This window comes from Suncus etruscus, chromosome X (genome assembly GCF_024139225.1).
Source record: "Suncus etruscus isolate mSunEtr1 chromosome X, mSunEtr1.pri.cur, whole genome shotgun sequence".
Taxonomy (NCBI): domain Eukaryota; kingdom Metazoa; phylum Chordata; class Mammalia; order Eulipotyphla; family Soricidae; genus Suncus; species Suncus etruscus.
The window spans coordinates 11,366,722-11,384,006 of NC_064868.1; positions in this window are offsets into that span (position 1 = coordinate 11,366,722).

Consider the following 17,285-nt stretch of genomic DNA (forward strand, 5'->3'; position numbering starts at 1 on the left):
GCCCCCCTTCCAAATTCAAGGGATATTTTGTAGAGTGACTGAATGGACTAAGAAAAGGAAGAACATTGCAGCTTAAACCGGGGTGCATCAAAGACTACACTGGTGGAGGAAAGTGGGTTTTCTGGCCCTGGGTATGATATTGGAATGTGAATGCATGAAAAGCAGATTAACTGTACTATAAATCTATATATCACAATAAAAATGGCTTTTAAAAAAGGAAAGAAATTTCATGAAAGTTTAGGGCAAGCAAGTGGTATGCCAACAAAAGACAGCTCTGTTTTCCCCTGGTTCACTTCCTGGCCAACTTCCCTCAGGGATATTGATGCTTTACTTCTTCCATCTTTCCAATCTACATGGCTTGCCCATAGCTATGATGCCCAGAGATTAAGTACTTCTGTATTTCCTTCTGTTTAAGTCCTGTCTCTCATTCGTTGCCTTCCTGACTTATGGGTAATATAATTTCATATGGCTAACTATAAAATGACACTCGGTTGTTAACCCAAAATAAAGGAGTTTCCTCAACTTTCTCTTTCTTTAAAACCTCTCCTTTTGTTATGTAAAAGCCCATCTGTATTATTACTTGACCTTCCCCCTCCCGATGAATGGATATTGGTTTATAAAAGAAAAGGCAATGCTGGCTTGGGGCACTCAGAGAGACCACGAGGCAAAAAGTCACCGACTCCATGATTCTTTCGTGACTTGCTTAGTTTATTAATTCTTCACTGTTACCCTGCTTCTTCAGACCTGTCTATTCGTGGTTTAGAAATACGGTGCCTAGGGTGATCTCACAAACCATGGGGATATATTTTACAACCAACTCCAATTCACTAAATCATGAATTTACTCTCCACACAGGAGGCCTGTCTTATCAGATCACCCAACAGCACTGAACACCAGAAGCATTCAGCTGTGGAGGTAGAATAAGAGAAATTTCTGTAGATCTAATCTGAAGATTTATTCAGGAAGTAAAGAACATGCATTCCTATAATTTCTCTATTCCTACTTGTCAAGGTGTCTGGGCTGAAACTGAGAAAGTAAAACTCAGATTTGTCTTTAACAGTTGATTCTTCTCTATGAGGAACATGCCACAATGCCTGGGCAGTCCTTTTCACAACAGAAAGGGCTCAACCTTCATGCTGCATCCTCCCTAATGTGATAGAGAGAATGTCCTACCACTTAATATATCTCCCACTATACCTTTAGACTCTTTCACATATAGAAATTCTTGCTGATTTCACAAGATTGATTTTTCTACCCTTTACTTTGCAAAATCCATTGTGAGGCCAAAGCAAGTAAAATTGATTTCTGCTCACTTTTTCTCTCCAACCAAGGTTTCTTTGCTCATTCCTGGTGATGGAGATTTTCCAACTTTTTATGCCATTTTGTAAAGCTTGGCTTGTGGGGATCACAGTGAAATCAAATGGTTCTACAGGCCTGTGTGGGAATTGAAATTTGCTAATTTAGGTGTTTAAGCTTCATTGGCTTGGAAGATACCACTGCTGGAAACCTCAAGATTTACATTTGTAAACCATGAAAATTGGGACTGGTTTCACCCAGGTCTTTGCTCAATATACACTTGGAGTGTTTGCCTGAAATTACAACACACTTCTGAAAGGCCCCAGTGGACATTTTCTCTTTGAGTTTCCTTGCATGGAATGAAATATATCAGGTCTGCATTTTACTTTTCAATGTAGAGTACTGCTTCTTCAGCTCACGAGGGTGATTGAATTGATTCCAATCATCATTTTGACTTGAAATGCAGCCTAATTCACAACAGGGATTCCATTAAAAATAAAGCTGAGATCTTAAAAGTTTTATGTTGCCCAGGACATTCAAAAAGACCTCCTGGTCTTTGGTCAGTGATGATATCCAATTTCATATGGTTTCCTGAAAATTGAAGTCTCTGTGGCACCTATAAGGTGCACTAAGTTTGGAGGCCCTACTGCCTATTGACACCAGTAGAGATTTCCTTTTACAGTGGTGTTAATTCTCCAGGCTATTGTTTGGCACCTCATAACAAACCATATAACCCTTTCTCTTCTTAGTGAATCAGTATTTCCCCATGTTTGCAAATTCTACCCTAACTCTCCAATATTCTCTCTCCAATCACTGGGGAAATATGGCATGATTTCTTCAGTGAGTTTTAGAAACACAAACCAAGAAAATGGGAGCTTAATATAGAAGGTGTCTGCCTTTAGGAAACCCAATCTCATATTCCACATCCAAAGGGTTTGCGAACTGTGGGAAGCACAGGCTCAAGCTGTTTCTATATTCTCAATGCAATAGGAGGACTGAGTATGAGGCAGTAATTTTGGAATTTCAAAGCTGAAAAGTGGTCTCAGAATGGGAATGTTGACTAGAGAAATGTGGTAGGGTTATGAGGTATGCTGAGTAACTACTTGATTTTTTTTGCTCTGGGGGACACACCCAGTAGAGATCAGAGCTCACTCATTGTTCTGAGTGATCACACCTGTTGGGATTGAATGACCATAGGGGATGCTGGAGATAGATAGGACCGGGATTGGTGGCATGCAAGGCAAGCACCCTGCCATTCTTCTAGCACTCTGACCTACTTGAGACCTAAGGTTATGACTGCCTTTCCTCCAGTCACACTCAGCATCTAAATATACTGTATTTGCCAGCGTATAAGACAACTGGGCGTATAAGACGACCCCCTAATTTTGCAGTTAAAACATAGGTTTAGGCCTCTATTCGCTGTATCAGACAGAACGTTCCTGCGCTGCAACTGTATGAACCACAGTGAGCCAATCACAACAAGCAAGGGTTCAAAGGTTATACTGTCATAGACTTCCTCTCTGACTCTGGCCAATCTGAGCAGGCTTTTTACAGTGTAGATTCGGGTCCAGAACATTGCCTAATTTGCATGCATGAAAAGCCTGCTGGGATTGGCTGAGTTAGAGAGGCGGTCTGAGCAGCCTTGCAGTGATTGGTGCAGGATCGAGTTGGAGAATTCGTTTTACATTGGTGATGGGAATGTTGCACTGGTGATGGGTGGTGTTCTTTACATGACTGAAACCCAAACACTATCATGTATGTAATCAAGGTGTTTAAATAAAAAAATTCGTTTTGTGGCAATATTCAGACATTTTTTGTTTAGCGGCATACTGAAACATTTTTCAGGATATACTCGGCGTATAAGATGACCCCTGATTTTCGGTTGACTTTTTTTTGTTTCAAAAGTCGTCTTATATGCCAGAAAATACGGTAGTTGTGGCAAGAGGGACAAGATGGTTACTAAGAATATAAAATAATATGAATTGTGTCTAAATTGGGCAAGGACAGGTCAGGACATGGGGCAGAAAAATGTGGTAGGGTTTGGAAACACAATGGTTTTAATGCATTATTAATATCAAAATTACTAGAGTGATTTAGAGAAAAGAACATTTGAAGAAAAGTCTGCAGAAGTGAAGTGAGGATGTTGCTTTAATTATCTTCCCCCTAAACAGAATAGTTGAGAATAATGACAAGCATAAAAGTTTAAGAAGTAAAAAAAGTAAAAAATAAGTAAAAACAAGTTTAAGAAGTAGAGAGCCGGGGGCCGGAGAGATAGCATGGAGGTAAGGCGTTTGCCTTTCATGCAGGAGGTCATCGGTTGGAATCCCGGCGCCCCATATGGTCCCCTGTGCCTGCCAGGAGCAATTTCTGAGCCTGGAGCCAGAAATAACCCCTGAGCACTGCCGGGTGTGACCCAAAAATCACAAAAAAAAAAAAAAAAGAAAAGAAGTAGAGAGCCATACATAGCAACCAGGCATTTATTGCTGCCTATAACAAAGTGGTGGAAACATCATCTTGCAGTATTCATTTGAGAAGAGTTAGTGGTTTTTAGGTTAATAAACAAATAATTTAGAAAGATTTTTCAACATTTTTATGCCTAAAGACCAGCATCACTACAAAGGCAAGTTATAGAAAACTCTAGAATAGAGGATGGAATACAAAGATTAGAACACAAATCTATTTTTCTTCTACTTTTGTAAATAAAGCTTTAATGGAACACAGATGTACTTTTTCAATGATATAATGTAGAGTTACAGCCCATACTTCAACAAGGTTGACAAATAGTAGCAGAGATCATATGGCCTGTCTATTTATTATGAATAATAAACATATACCAATTATTTATAAAGTTATCTATCATTTGGTCCTTTATCAAAGAAAATTTTCTCACTCCTTATGTAGAATTAGAAATGAAGAACATTAGACTCATGTGGGAAGTAAGCACAATTATCACAATAACTTGTCTTGCCTCATAAATGTCAAGTACTTCTGTTTCTCTTAGTCTAAGCCTGTTTCAAGTCACCAGATGATCTTTGTTGACTCACTTGATCTTTTTCATCATAGTGAATTAGTTCATTGAATAGCTGAAATGATAGAAAGACTGGCTGTTTTGCTTTGAGCATCTCCCTAGTTTTCCATGTAAGCCTAAGACAGCTTACATGATTGTAACATAAAATTTACAGAGTTGAATTTAATCAAAAGCACATTCATATTGTTATTTATTAAAAAAAATAGGCTATAACTTTCCATGGCTCTTTTAAAATTTCTAAAACTTCTAAAATTCTGGCTCATAAACCCACATAGAGTCACATAACCAAATATAGGGGTTGTGAAATTTCACAACAGTAAAATATTTCTGAATATGCAATAACAAAAATTAGATAAAAAATCAACCTAGTAATGGGGGCTGGAGTGGTGGCATAAGCGGCAAAGTGTCTGCCTTGTGCACACTAGCCTTGGATGGACCACGGTTTGATCCCCCAGGATCCCATATGGTCCCCCAAGCCAGGAGAGATTTCTGAGTGCATAGCCAGGAGTAATCCCTGAGCGTCACCGGGTATGGCCAAAAAAAACGAAAAAAATCAACCTAATAATAATTCTATAATATTTTTAGCAGTGTTTGCCTACCAAATAACGTTACTAAGGAGTTCCTACCTGCCAATGTGCGTGTGGGAAAAGTTGATGGAGTCCTGCTCTGAAACACTTTTTGGTCTCAAGAGTAAAAGATACTGATAGATTCATATTCCAGGAACACGCTTATGTTCTAGCTTACTGTATTCCTAGCAATTAATCCAAAGAATAGAAGACTGTCCCACACAGCTATAAGGAGACAGGCACAACAAAGGGAGCATTCCTGAGTTGCCTATCTAAAACTTTCCACTGCTCACTCATTCCTTCACTGGAAAATGTGAATCAGGAATACAACTTTGTACATTTGATGGAGCTAAAAAAAGGCAGACCACCAGAATCAGCATTCATGTATGATTATTGTTGAACATATTGAAGTTACCATTTTATTCTTGCTCTACTAGAACCTACAATCTAGAAAGCTTCCTCTTCTGTGAGATGTTTTATCCTTTCACTTAAACCAGCTTGAGTAAATCCTGTTCTTTTGAACAAATTACTACTGAAATCAACCAAGTGTCATGTTTTTGGTCATAAATGGGCCCATTTTTGGTCGCCATCAGTTAAGATGGGTTTCCCAGGTCAGTCATGCTTTGTGCCTTTTGTCATCAGGGGAAAAGTACATGAAGGAATCCATACCACTACAAAGACCTTTAACTCTTGGGAAGACTCTGATAATCTAGACCCTCCCCCACAAAAAAAAAGTCACAGTTACATTTTCTGTAACAAATAGACTTTTTATAGTATTAATAGGCAGGAATGATTGTGTAACAGGAAAAACCACCATCACTTATTTGCCATCTAAATACAGCCTGGGTGTTCTCTCAGACAAAGCTAAGTGTGAGCTCAGAGGTGCAAATAATTATCTCAAAAAATTTTAATTATTTGAACAGCATATTGACATTTTCCTTCTTGCACTTTCCAGAACAATGATTAACTGTGGTATGTGCAGAAATAAGTTCCAATGTGGCTCTATCAATTATGCTTTAGAATTGCCAAATTGCAGTGATGCAATAGAACTTAAAGAATGTGCACAACCCCTAGCTACCAATAGTTACTGGTGAAAACAGGCCCTACTGTGTCTGTATCAAAAAATTCTTTTGATCCAATCAAGCCTTTATTTGTTAGGTGTAGTGAAAAACACTGTGATGTTTGGGGACTAAGCAGTAGGATAGAAGAGTAAGTACTTGTACTAGTACCATACTGCATTAGAGATTTGGGGAGATTTGAATCAGAGTCTTGTATTCTAAGAATGTTTTAAGTGTTTCTGATTTTCCCTTGCTACTCAGTTCTAACTCATTTTCTAGGAGTCACCACTGCCTCCTTGGAAGAATATTAAATGGTTCAGTAGCATGCTGTTGTTAGATCAACACACTGATCAATAAAGTAAGGCCACCTTTATACTGTGGATACCCTTCAGGGATGGTGATACCAATTAGGTTGTTGAATGAGGCCAGCAGATAATTCTCACTGGACTGTGAATTTCTGTGGCTTAGGTGGTTTCCCATCTAAGTCTGGGTTGGAGACAGCTACAGGAGAAAAACAGCTTGACATGAGACTTCCTACTTTCTTGTGCTAGAAGAAATCCTCATAATAAATGACTTTTTCCCATCAACTTTCATTTCCTTAGGCCGGTCCTAGGGCACAAGAGTTGATCTTTTAATGGACCACAATGGAATTATGCACTTCTTTGAAATAATTTGTTAGTCATAAAGAGAATGACTCATAAATCTGTCACAGGAAGGCTTGCATACCTCCCACGATTGACTAGCAAGCCAACAGTTGACATTTGGTTGTTCTCAATATAGGGGACTCCCTTTATCAAATACATTTCCTAGTCTGTAAAACCAATATGATGGCATTTCCACTCTGTCTGCCTGTGCATGGACAACAGCTTTTGAGTAGTGATGTGCTGGTTAATGTTTAACATCTAGTTCTCTAAGAAATGCCAACACATGCTTGATAGCATTCACTACTCTCTGGGGTAGAAATACATCACTACAGCTAATGTGACCAAATAACATCATGGCACGTGGAGTTGGGAACAGATGTAGACATTCAGCTTTCAGTAGCTGGTTCCCACTGGCTGAATCATCACTGCCTCCTAGGAAGAATATGTTAATATTCTTCAGTCTTAACACCGTTAGACCAGGGAAGATAGAAATACTTTACAGGCTAGCTGATAACTGAGACAAAAACAAAGCCTAAGTAGCTAGTATTTGATTTACTAAATCCAATGTGATAAAATCACATTTTTAGATAGTGCAACTTCTGCTTTTGCTGTTACTGGTGGCCAATTTTTGATGGCGAGCCAGGACATTTTCCTGGCCCAGTGCTGAGTCACAAGTTGAAGAACAGGGATTTGGTCACACAGGACATTAGATCAGATGCTCTCCTGTCTTTGAGTTGCTCCCAAAGTCTATCTGCTGGAGAGGAACTTTAAGTGACATGTTTTCATTATGGAGCTTGGAACTGTTTCTCTCTTTTGTGACAAATGCAATCTGAGCTGTAGCTGCCTGGGCTACATGTGGATTCATTTGACCACTTGAAGGAAAATTTGACCTTTCTGATTACTTTTGTTTTCCTGGTGACATGCTCAATGAATGTGATAGAACCTTGCAATGGCCCAGAGTAGAAAATATTAGGAGCAAGATATTCTATTTTCTGAAAATAAATAGAGCAAATCTACAGGGTTGTGCATTTCCCCCACATCTTGTCTATGCTTGTACTGAAAAATCAGACACTAGGCAGCAGCAGTCACTGTCACCGAAGACAGAAAAAAGATGTTAGCAAAAGCACTAAGTCTAAAACAAACTATGCAGTGTCTGAAAGGATTTTTGACACTCCAAAATGTCATGTACAACATGGGGAATTTAGTTAATCATATTGTATTGTATATTTGAGAGTTGCAAAGAGCCTTATTTGAAGGTTTCTCATCATGAGAGAGAAATGTTATCTGTGAGGGGATGGATGTCAAGCATTCTTGTGTGCAACATTCACAATATACACAAATAGCCAATCATGATGCTATACATGGAAAATGTTATAGTGTTATACACCAATTATATCACAATAAAATCAGAAACACAAAGAAAAACATTCCTTGAGAGACAACAAAACCCCAAATAAGATTTTTATATATAATTTAAGAGAACTGATTGTGGTTTGCTATGGGTATATCTGGACACTTTTGAATTCATGGATTCTTTTTAATTTAGGTAAGTTATTCTTCCTAGGGTCAGAGAGATAGCAAAAATATTAAGGCACTTGTCTATCATAAGGAAGTGGGTACTGTAAACTAGTTCTGATCTCAGTACCACATATGATCCCACAACCATGCCAGGAATGACCTCTGAGCACAGAGCCAGGAATAAGACCTGAGCACTACCAGGTGTGACCCCCCCCCAAACAAAAACAAACCAAAACAAAGGATACATCCCCCTTTAAAGTGACCCACAGAAATTCTAAAACTCCATAGATCTCCCACCTATTCTCATGACTCGAAACCCCCATTGTTGGGATGGCAGATGATGTCCCTCTTAGAAAAGGAGAATGGCATAGGTGAAGGCATGCCAGGCTCTGCTAAGCAGCACTCAGGTAGAAGCTGGGAGTCAGAGGGGAGCAAAGGGACAGATCAAAATGACCAGCCATTTGAAATTACACTTTTCTTATATTATATACATACATACATACATACATATATACATACATAATTTATATTTAAGCAATGTGGTTACAGAATTGGTCATGGTTGAGTTTCAAACAATGTACACTTACCTTTACCAGTACATGTTTTACTTCATCAGTGTCCCAAATATCCCTCCCACCCTCCCCTTTGTCTGACTCTGGGCAGACATTATTCTTCTTTCAGTGTCTTTTTTTCTCTCTCTTCCTTTCCCCCAGTTTTGAAAATATGGTTTGCACTATTATTAAAGAGGTACTATATATATATGTTATATATAATTTTATTCCCTTTCAGCACTCTGTTCTCGTCCAGAGTGATTATTTCCAACAATCATTCTCTACCCTAACTGCACTCACCACTCTTTGTGGCAATCTTCCTACCATGGACTGGTCCTCCTGGCCCTTGTGTCTATTGTCTCTGGATATTATTACCATACTATCTTTTATTTTTCTTATATACCACAAATGCATGAGATTATTCTATATCTATCCTCTCCTTCTAACTCATTTAATTCAGCATAATCTCCATATCTATCCATGTATACATATATAAATTTCATGATAAAGTCACACTTTTCTACCTAAAGTCCATCAAACTTGAGGTCTCTACACTATTCAAGCTCCTGACGGACTTGTCCTGGGAGCTTTGCCAATCAACATTTCCTTCTTTTATCCTTGAGCAAAGTCCTTGAAATTCAGAAGCCATGAAAGTGTTAGAAAAATCCAAAAAATGTCACATTGAGATGACTCTGATTGCTTGAATCACAGTCACAAAAAGAGGATATGAACCCCCTGTGACCCTTAATAGACATCAGTTTTTGGTCTTTACCTTGACCTTTATGATCATTATTTATATTTTTAAACTCCTGTGTATTGACTTTCATCCTCAGAACTGGGCCCCAAAAGACTGAACCTCACAGTGGGTTTTATACTCTATATTTCTTCAATTCTTTCACCTATTCATGACATAATAAATGCAAATGGTCTACTCTGATTCAGATATGACATGGTAATAAAAATATTTTAGGCCAGAAATCCTGCCAATAGGGCTTCTCTTTCAGTGGGAAGATCATAAAAATAATAAGGAAAAAGTAATCAAACCCACAAATGCAGTCATCATGTTTGAACTGGGCCAGCTCCTTAGACTCACTCTTCTCAAACGAGATGTAGACCAAGCTATAAAAGATCATGGGTACACTGGCTCATGCAGCAGTAAGCTGGCCATCTTGGGAGGAGAGGGCTGGCCAAGCCCCTGCCCTGCCAAAGCCATGTCTGCTGCCTTCATCACCCAGAATCACTGTTTTCCTGATGGCCCTGCCTCATCATCCCTCTACAGTTTCCTTCAGGGACATCAATCTGTCCAAACTTCAGGTATGCTTGTATTTGTGCTGATATTGCTAGGGCCTTTTTTGGAGTGAATATGGGCATTCTCTCCCCATATCACCCTTCTTCAGGGAAGCCTGGCAGCTGAGAACAAACACCTAAGAGTCTAAATACCAGTAATAGTCCTTTGGATTTCTGGACAATTTCATTTGTTTGATGCTGTCATTCCTATAGGAATACAGCAATTTAACAGAATGGACAGATAACAGGGGTTTACTAAACTTTCTGCCATTGTATTATTGACATCTTTGGAGCTAATATAATTTTCACAAATGTGCTTACTATTATACTTTCTTCTTTCTTCTGTAAAACTTTCTTATCTTACTTTTTTCTTTTATATTTTTTCTTTCTATTCTTCTTTTAATAACTTTGCTCTTACGTATCTGGAAACAAATGTATTATGATCAACTATGTCAATATATGATACATTTTCTTTAAATAAAGTAAAAATTAAAAAAATAAGGAAATGAATAACAAATAAGTACTTAACTAATGAACAAGAGATGAGTAAAATATAGAAGGTTTCAGATAATAGGGAGCTTAATAGACACAAGGAGAAAGGATATTTAGCATAACGATTGAGAGCAATTGGGCACAGCTAAACAGGGTTATTGACAAAGACTTGCAGAACTACGAGGTCCAATGCTCCTAAAATTCAGAATATCCAGAATTCATAGAGGATTCCATAGAGAATATTCCATAGAGAATAGAGTATTGAAGTAAAGATATACATCTTAGCTCAAGCCTTCATGCAACAAGGGATCCTGAGAGTTTGAAGTGAGAAACTATTGCATTCTAAAGGTCTATGGTTGGATGCATTCTGACTTTTTGCTCAGAGTATGCTTTGGGGGAACTAGAAAGCCCATATTAAGTCTTGGATGAGTTTTTATTTTGCTGTTTAGGGGTGTATTTTCTGCTTTGCAGCCACTGATGAAGTTTGCCCTGATCAGGTTATCCATAAAGAACAAACTTCCCTAAACTTGCCTAACAGATGGTTAGAGTAGTACAGAGTAGCGTTAGTACTTACTAGTTTAAATTTGACCTGGACTCAGTATTTTATGGACATTTCTGATTTCAGTAGGACAAGTTAGCTCAAACCCTGGGTGAGCCACAATGAACTCTGCTAGCATATATTGCAATTCTAAATATTAAATTAGAGAGATCTTTACTGAAAAGGTAGCATTTAACCCACATCTCAAGATGGTGACAAAACTAGCCATGTATAAATCTATGGCAGTTCACCTCTACCTTGGACTTCAGGCAGTCCAATCAGCATGTGCAAAGTTCCTGAGACAGAATTGTATGAGGTTAGGGCTGAAGGGCAGATGTAGAAAATCAGTAGTAATCTCAAAGGGTAATGAGTAGATTCTGGAACTACAAATTATGACGTTTTTGAAATGCTTTTGGAGTCTTGTTTTTCATATAATATGATGATGAAATATGTCAGTTAATTAACTAGATCATAATTTCTTTTGAGGGCAAGGAGGATTTCTAAGCAGTGCTGAGGTGGCCCAAGAATCCCCCAGGAATTCTTGGTCAACTGGGCTTGCAGTTTCATGCAAAGTCCAGAGATGCAGTGCTGTGTAAACCTCCTCTGCTGGGCATATTCAGATTTTGCAGGCACTCACTGGGGGCCAGCAGTGAGTGGGGCTTCCAGGTTTGCACCCATTGATGCTCAGGGGACCACGTGGAACCATACTGTCTTTTGGCCCCATAACAGGATTTTTTTTTCTCTTTTTAATAATAAAATTTTAATTTAATGACTGTGAGATAGTTACAAAGTTGTTCATGGTTGAGTTTCAGTCAAAAATTGTCCAACATCCAGCCCTTCACCAGTGCACATTTCCCAACACCAATGTTTATAGTTTCCCTCCTGTCCCACATACCTCCCTTTTGCCTGTCTCCATGGTAGACATTTTCTTCTCTCTCTCTTTCTTTACATTTCTCTCTCTTTACATTTAGACGCCGTGGTTTTCAATATGGTTATTTTATCTCCTTTCAGCACCCAGTTGTCCAGGATGATCATTTCCAATGCTTATTGCCTAGTAGGCCCTTATATGTCATACATAACTCCACTCCCCCATTCTTTGTGACAAGCTTCCTACTATGGATGGGTTTTCCTGGCCCTTATCTCCATTGTCTTTGGGTATTATTATACCATACTTGCTCTTTCTCTCTATTTTTGATATTCCACAAATGAGTGCGATCATTCTGTTTGTCCCTGTCCCTCTGACTCATTCATTTTGTTTCTTAACCTAGGAGTTTGATGAGTAGAATTTAAGAGGTCTAGCTACATAAACCCAATAAAACTAAAAACAATCCTCCTCCTCCAAAAAAAATAAATAAAACCAAATCCACCTTTTTTACTCACCTAGAATGTCAGTAGATCCATGTAGAATGTAGGCACAGTAGTAACCAGCAGTTCTGGAAACTGCCATTCTCTGATCTCAGAGGTCATACTCAGCACGGAGGTTCTGAGTGAGCTTTTATATCTGCTTCTTCTTCCACATTACTTGTGCATTAATGTGCTGCTAGAAGATTGTGCATGTCATGGTCATCCTGTCTCCAGATCTAATGATGAACTAAAATGTTTTCACACATGCTATTAAATACAGACAGTGCTGGAGAATTCCAGTGCCTCTGAGAAAAAAAGATCTTTGCCTTGTAAAATGATCCATGGAAGTGTAAAGCCATTTCTCATCACCTATCTTTAGGAAATGGCTTTTTATCACTTATGAACATTAAAATTATGATAATTGGCTCACCAATCCTATGCATTTCATACCTTTTCAATCATCATTCTACAGCTGAATGTTCTTTTAAAAGTAGTAGCACCAACTCTCATGCAAAAATATCATTTAAAAGTCCTGCTTGGTCCTGGAATATGGCTTAGTAGTAGAATGTCTATCTGGTAGGCAGAAAGAAGGTCTCAAATTAATTGCCAGCACTGCCTATATTTCTGAATGAAACTGCCCCCGGCTCTGTGGTATAATCCCTCATGCTACAAGTGTTCTAACAGCAGGTGTCACAACAAATGGGACAGTAAGGAGGAAAATGCTGTGACATATTGTACAAAGAAGGACTTAAAGTTGTCCATCATATGCTTATACTTTCATTTCCTTATAAGGGTTCACCCAGGTTTATTTTGTACAAAAATTTATATAACTTTACCAGCTACAGAAATACATTTAAAAAAAGAAAAATCAGTAATAAAATTTCCCATTAGCTGCTCCAAACAGATGTGCAAGAAGTCTGCAGAATAACAGCTGGTATCTTGAGAAACTGAATTTTCCAGTGCCAGGTAAGGTTGATGAGGTATTAGCTCCTGAATAGAATATATTATATACAACTTGACAAGCTTGAATTAATACCTAATGTCCTTGAGAGGGGTGGGATTTGATTGGAGAGCAATCAGGAAGTATTCCCAAAGAGACTGAGACAATGGGGAGCAGAGAAAGGCCTAAATGCACCCCATTAGTGGGTCACCCATGGTCTGGTGGAGCTGTGAGCTGAAGGGGAGTAAGCACATCAAGAAACTGCCACCATTCTCTCTGAAAACAGCAGATTCCTTTACAGAAATGTTTGGTGCTGGTTACAAGCCTTGTCTCCTGTGTTGAGAAATCTATGGTCCTTGTTCAGGTTGAGATATGGATCTGGGCTCTGGTGCATCTGACCTGAATGGGCTTAATTTAATGTTGAGCAGGGAGAGAAAATCAGGTTGGTACATTGGTACATTGGTAGTGGGTAGCTGATGGCAGCTTCAATGAATGAAATTATGAAATTTTCCTATACATGGATGTACCTGGAATCTATCATGCGGAGTGAAATAAGTCAGAGGGAGAGAGATAGACGCAGAATAGTCTCACTCATCTATGGGTTTTAAGAAAAATAGAAGACATTTTTGCAACAATCCTCAGAGACAAAGAGAGGAGGGCTGGAACTTCCAGCTCACTTCATGAAGCCCACCACAAAGAGTGATGAGTGCAGTTAGAGAAATAATTACATTGAGAACTATCATAACCACGTGAATGAATGAGGGGACTGGAAAGCCTGTCTAGAGTACAGGTGGGGGTGGGGTGGGGTGGAGGGAGATTTGGGACACTGGTGGTGGGAATGTTGTACTGGTGAAGGGAGGTGTTCTTTACATGACTGAAACCTAATCACAATTATGTTTGTAATCAAGGTGTTTAAATAAAGATATTATTAAAAATAATAAATATAAAAGAAAAAGAAAAAATGGGAGGTATTATATTTCCCAACTTTGAACTTTACAACAAAGCTATAATAATCAAAACTTCTGGTTTTGAAAGAAAGAGAGACTTGCAGACCAATGTAAAAAATTAGAAACTCCTTTTAAAACTAGAGAGGAAGTTACAGAGAGATATCAGGGGATTGATGAGGCACATGCCTTTTATGTGAATTATATGGTTTGATCCCTGACTCTCAAACTCTAGCACTACAGAGCCTAAGAAGCATCCCACTTTGGGGCATTTACATGAAATCAATTAACATGGTAGTTGAGACGAGGCTCTAGGCCAATGTTCCTCAAACTACGGCCCGCGGGCCACATATTGTATTTATTCCCATTTTGTTTCTTCACTTCTAAATAAGATATATGCAATGTGCACAGAAATTTGTTCATAATTTTTGTTTTTACTATAATCTGGCCCTCCAACAGTCTAAAGGACAGTGAACTGGCCCCCTGTTTAAAAAGTTTGAGGACCCCTGCTCTAGGCCCTTGAGAGCCACCTGGAAAACAAGGGAAGTTTCCCTATGGTTCAGTACATGAAAAGCCAAGTACATGAAAAGCCAGTTCAAAAGGACACTTGAATTTTATTGTTCCTATAAGTCCTACCCACAATAGCTATATTAGAGACTCAATCTATGTGTTCATTTACAAACAGGACAAAAATCTCTTGAATACATTCAATAGAATATTACTCTGCCATCAGCAGGGTCAAATAGTAAGGAAGGGATGAAACCCAGCAGTAGAACACTTAGTTGTGTGAGGCCCAGATTTTGATCTTCAGTACTGAAAACCAAAACTAAAATCAAACCAAGAAAAACAAAACTGCCTTTTGGGACAGAATAAATGAACTTTGAGGTGGTTATGCTAAATGAAATAAGTCAGGAAGTGGCATGATATAAGTCAGGGGCTGGAGTGATAGTACACCGAACAGGATGCTTGCCTTTTCCAGCCAACCCGGGTTCAATCCTTAGAATCCCATATGGTCCCTGAGGCCACCAGCAGTAAATGATGAGTGTAGAGCAGGAGTAATCCCTGGGTACCCACTGGGTGTTACCCTAAAACCAAAACCAAAACCAATTAAAGAAGAAAGACAATTGCCCTATAATTTTATTCTTGTGGGATATAAATAAGCAAACAGACTAGCATAACCCCACAAACCTAGCTGGCAGGATCTATGGAAAAGGGGAGTTTCTAGAGAGGAAGGGTAGGTATGATGGGTAGAAGAGGTAGTGTGATAATAAAAATGACCCTAGAAATTTGGTGGTGGGTACAGTGAGGCTTATATTTATACAGTGAGTCAAGGGGTGAAGCTGATTGTCCCCCAATTGATAAAGTACTGTGAACCAGTGGCAAATAAAAAATTTTATTTAAAAATATTTTGGGGGGCTGGAGAAATAGCAGAGAGGTAGGGCTTTTGCCTTGCACGTAGCTGACCCAGGACGGACCTGGGTTCGATCCCCTTCATCCCTTATGGTCTCCCAAGCCAGGAGTGATTTCTGAGTGCATAGCTCTGAGCATCACTGGGTGTGGCCCCAAAACCAAAAAAAATTGTTTTTGTTGAGGGGCCAGAGCAATAGCACAAGCACCTGGCCAACGTGGGTTCTAAGCTCTGCATCCCATATGGTAAACCCAAGCACCCTATTACGCACCTTAGTGTGCACCCTTAGTGCAGAGCCAGGAGTAACCCCTGAGCATTGTGTGAGTGGGCCCCCAAACAAAAAAAATTGTATTGAAAACGAACAGTGCATCCAGTTGCTCTCTACCCTGCACAATGCACTGGAATCTTCCAGAGTCCCAATGGACTTTCTGACTTTTTGGGTCTAAAGATGTTTTTAACTTGATCCCTCCCTAGAGAGACCATCTGGGCTAGGTTTTGATTGTACCTACTAGTTGCAACTAGGGTACTGTCTAGCATCCTGTGGTTTCTACTCTCTCTCTCTCTCTGTGAGAGCCTTGGGAACTATGTATACATGGCTAAGGCAGAGGATCCCAGTGGAGATAAAGGTCTATGACTCTCTGGGAGAATTTAATTTTTTGACTTGAAGAGACAGAGAAGGAGCAAAGAGGCTGGTGAAAGAAGGAGAAATGGGACACCATGTTACAGCTCCTGACACATTTTCCAAGCACAGCTTGGGAATGATTTCACTTCCATGACTCATTTTTTGATGCAGCTTTCCATCTGCCCATGGTAAAGAAGCAGCTACAGCCAGAAAGTCTTCAGCAAGGCTCTGCCACAAACCCCAGTGCCCATCCTTGGCAGGGCCTTTGCTCAAAAATAATTGTCTTAAAATCAACATATTTTCTTTTCTTTCTTTTTTTAATTGTTTTTTTTTTATTTTTTTGGTTTTTGCATCACACCTGGCAGCGCTCAGGGGTTACTCCTGGCTCTATGCTCAAAAGTCGCTCCTGGCAGGCTCAGGGGACCATATGGGATGCTGGGATTCAAACTGCCAACCTTCTGCATACAAGGCAAATGCCTTACCTCCGTGCTATCTCTCCAGCCCCAAATTTGACGTATTTTCAATGTACATGAACCTATCATCTATCAGCCATGATATACTGTGCCCTCTGCTACAAGTCCTTTTCCTCCTAATTAATGTGATGTTCAGCACCTAATGCATTTAGAAGGTGTGTGGTTGTGTGACTGGGTAATAGAAGGGGTTTTCAGGGGTCCAGAGAGGTGGCATAATGAGTAGGGCATTTGCCTTTCACAAGGCCAGCTAGGGTTTGATCCCTAGCATTCCATATAATTCCCTGAGCACTGCCAGGAGTAATTCCTGAGCACAGAGCCAGGAGCAACCCCTGAGCTCTGTGGCCGCAAATATGTAAATTAAAATGAAAATAACAAATAAATAGTGCTCAAACACCATCGCAACTCTGCCCTGAAGTCAGAGTGACCGACCCTGATTTATGTCATGGGCAGAAAAAGCCACTTAGGTCCTTACAAATAGTTAGGAGAGGGGCCGGGCGGTGGCGCTAAAGGTAAGGTGCCTGCCTTGCCTGCGCTAGCCTTGGACGGACCACGGTTCGATCCCCTGGTGTCCCGTAT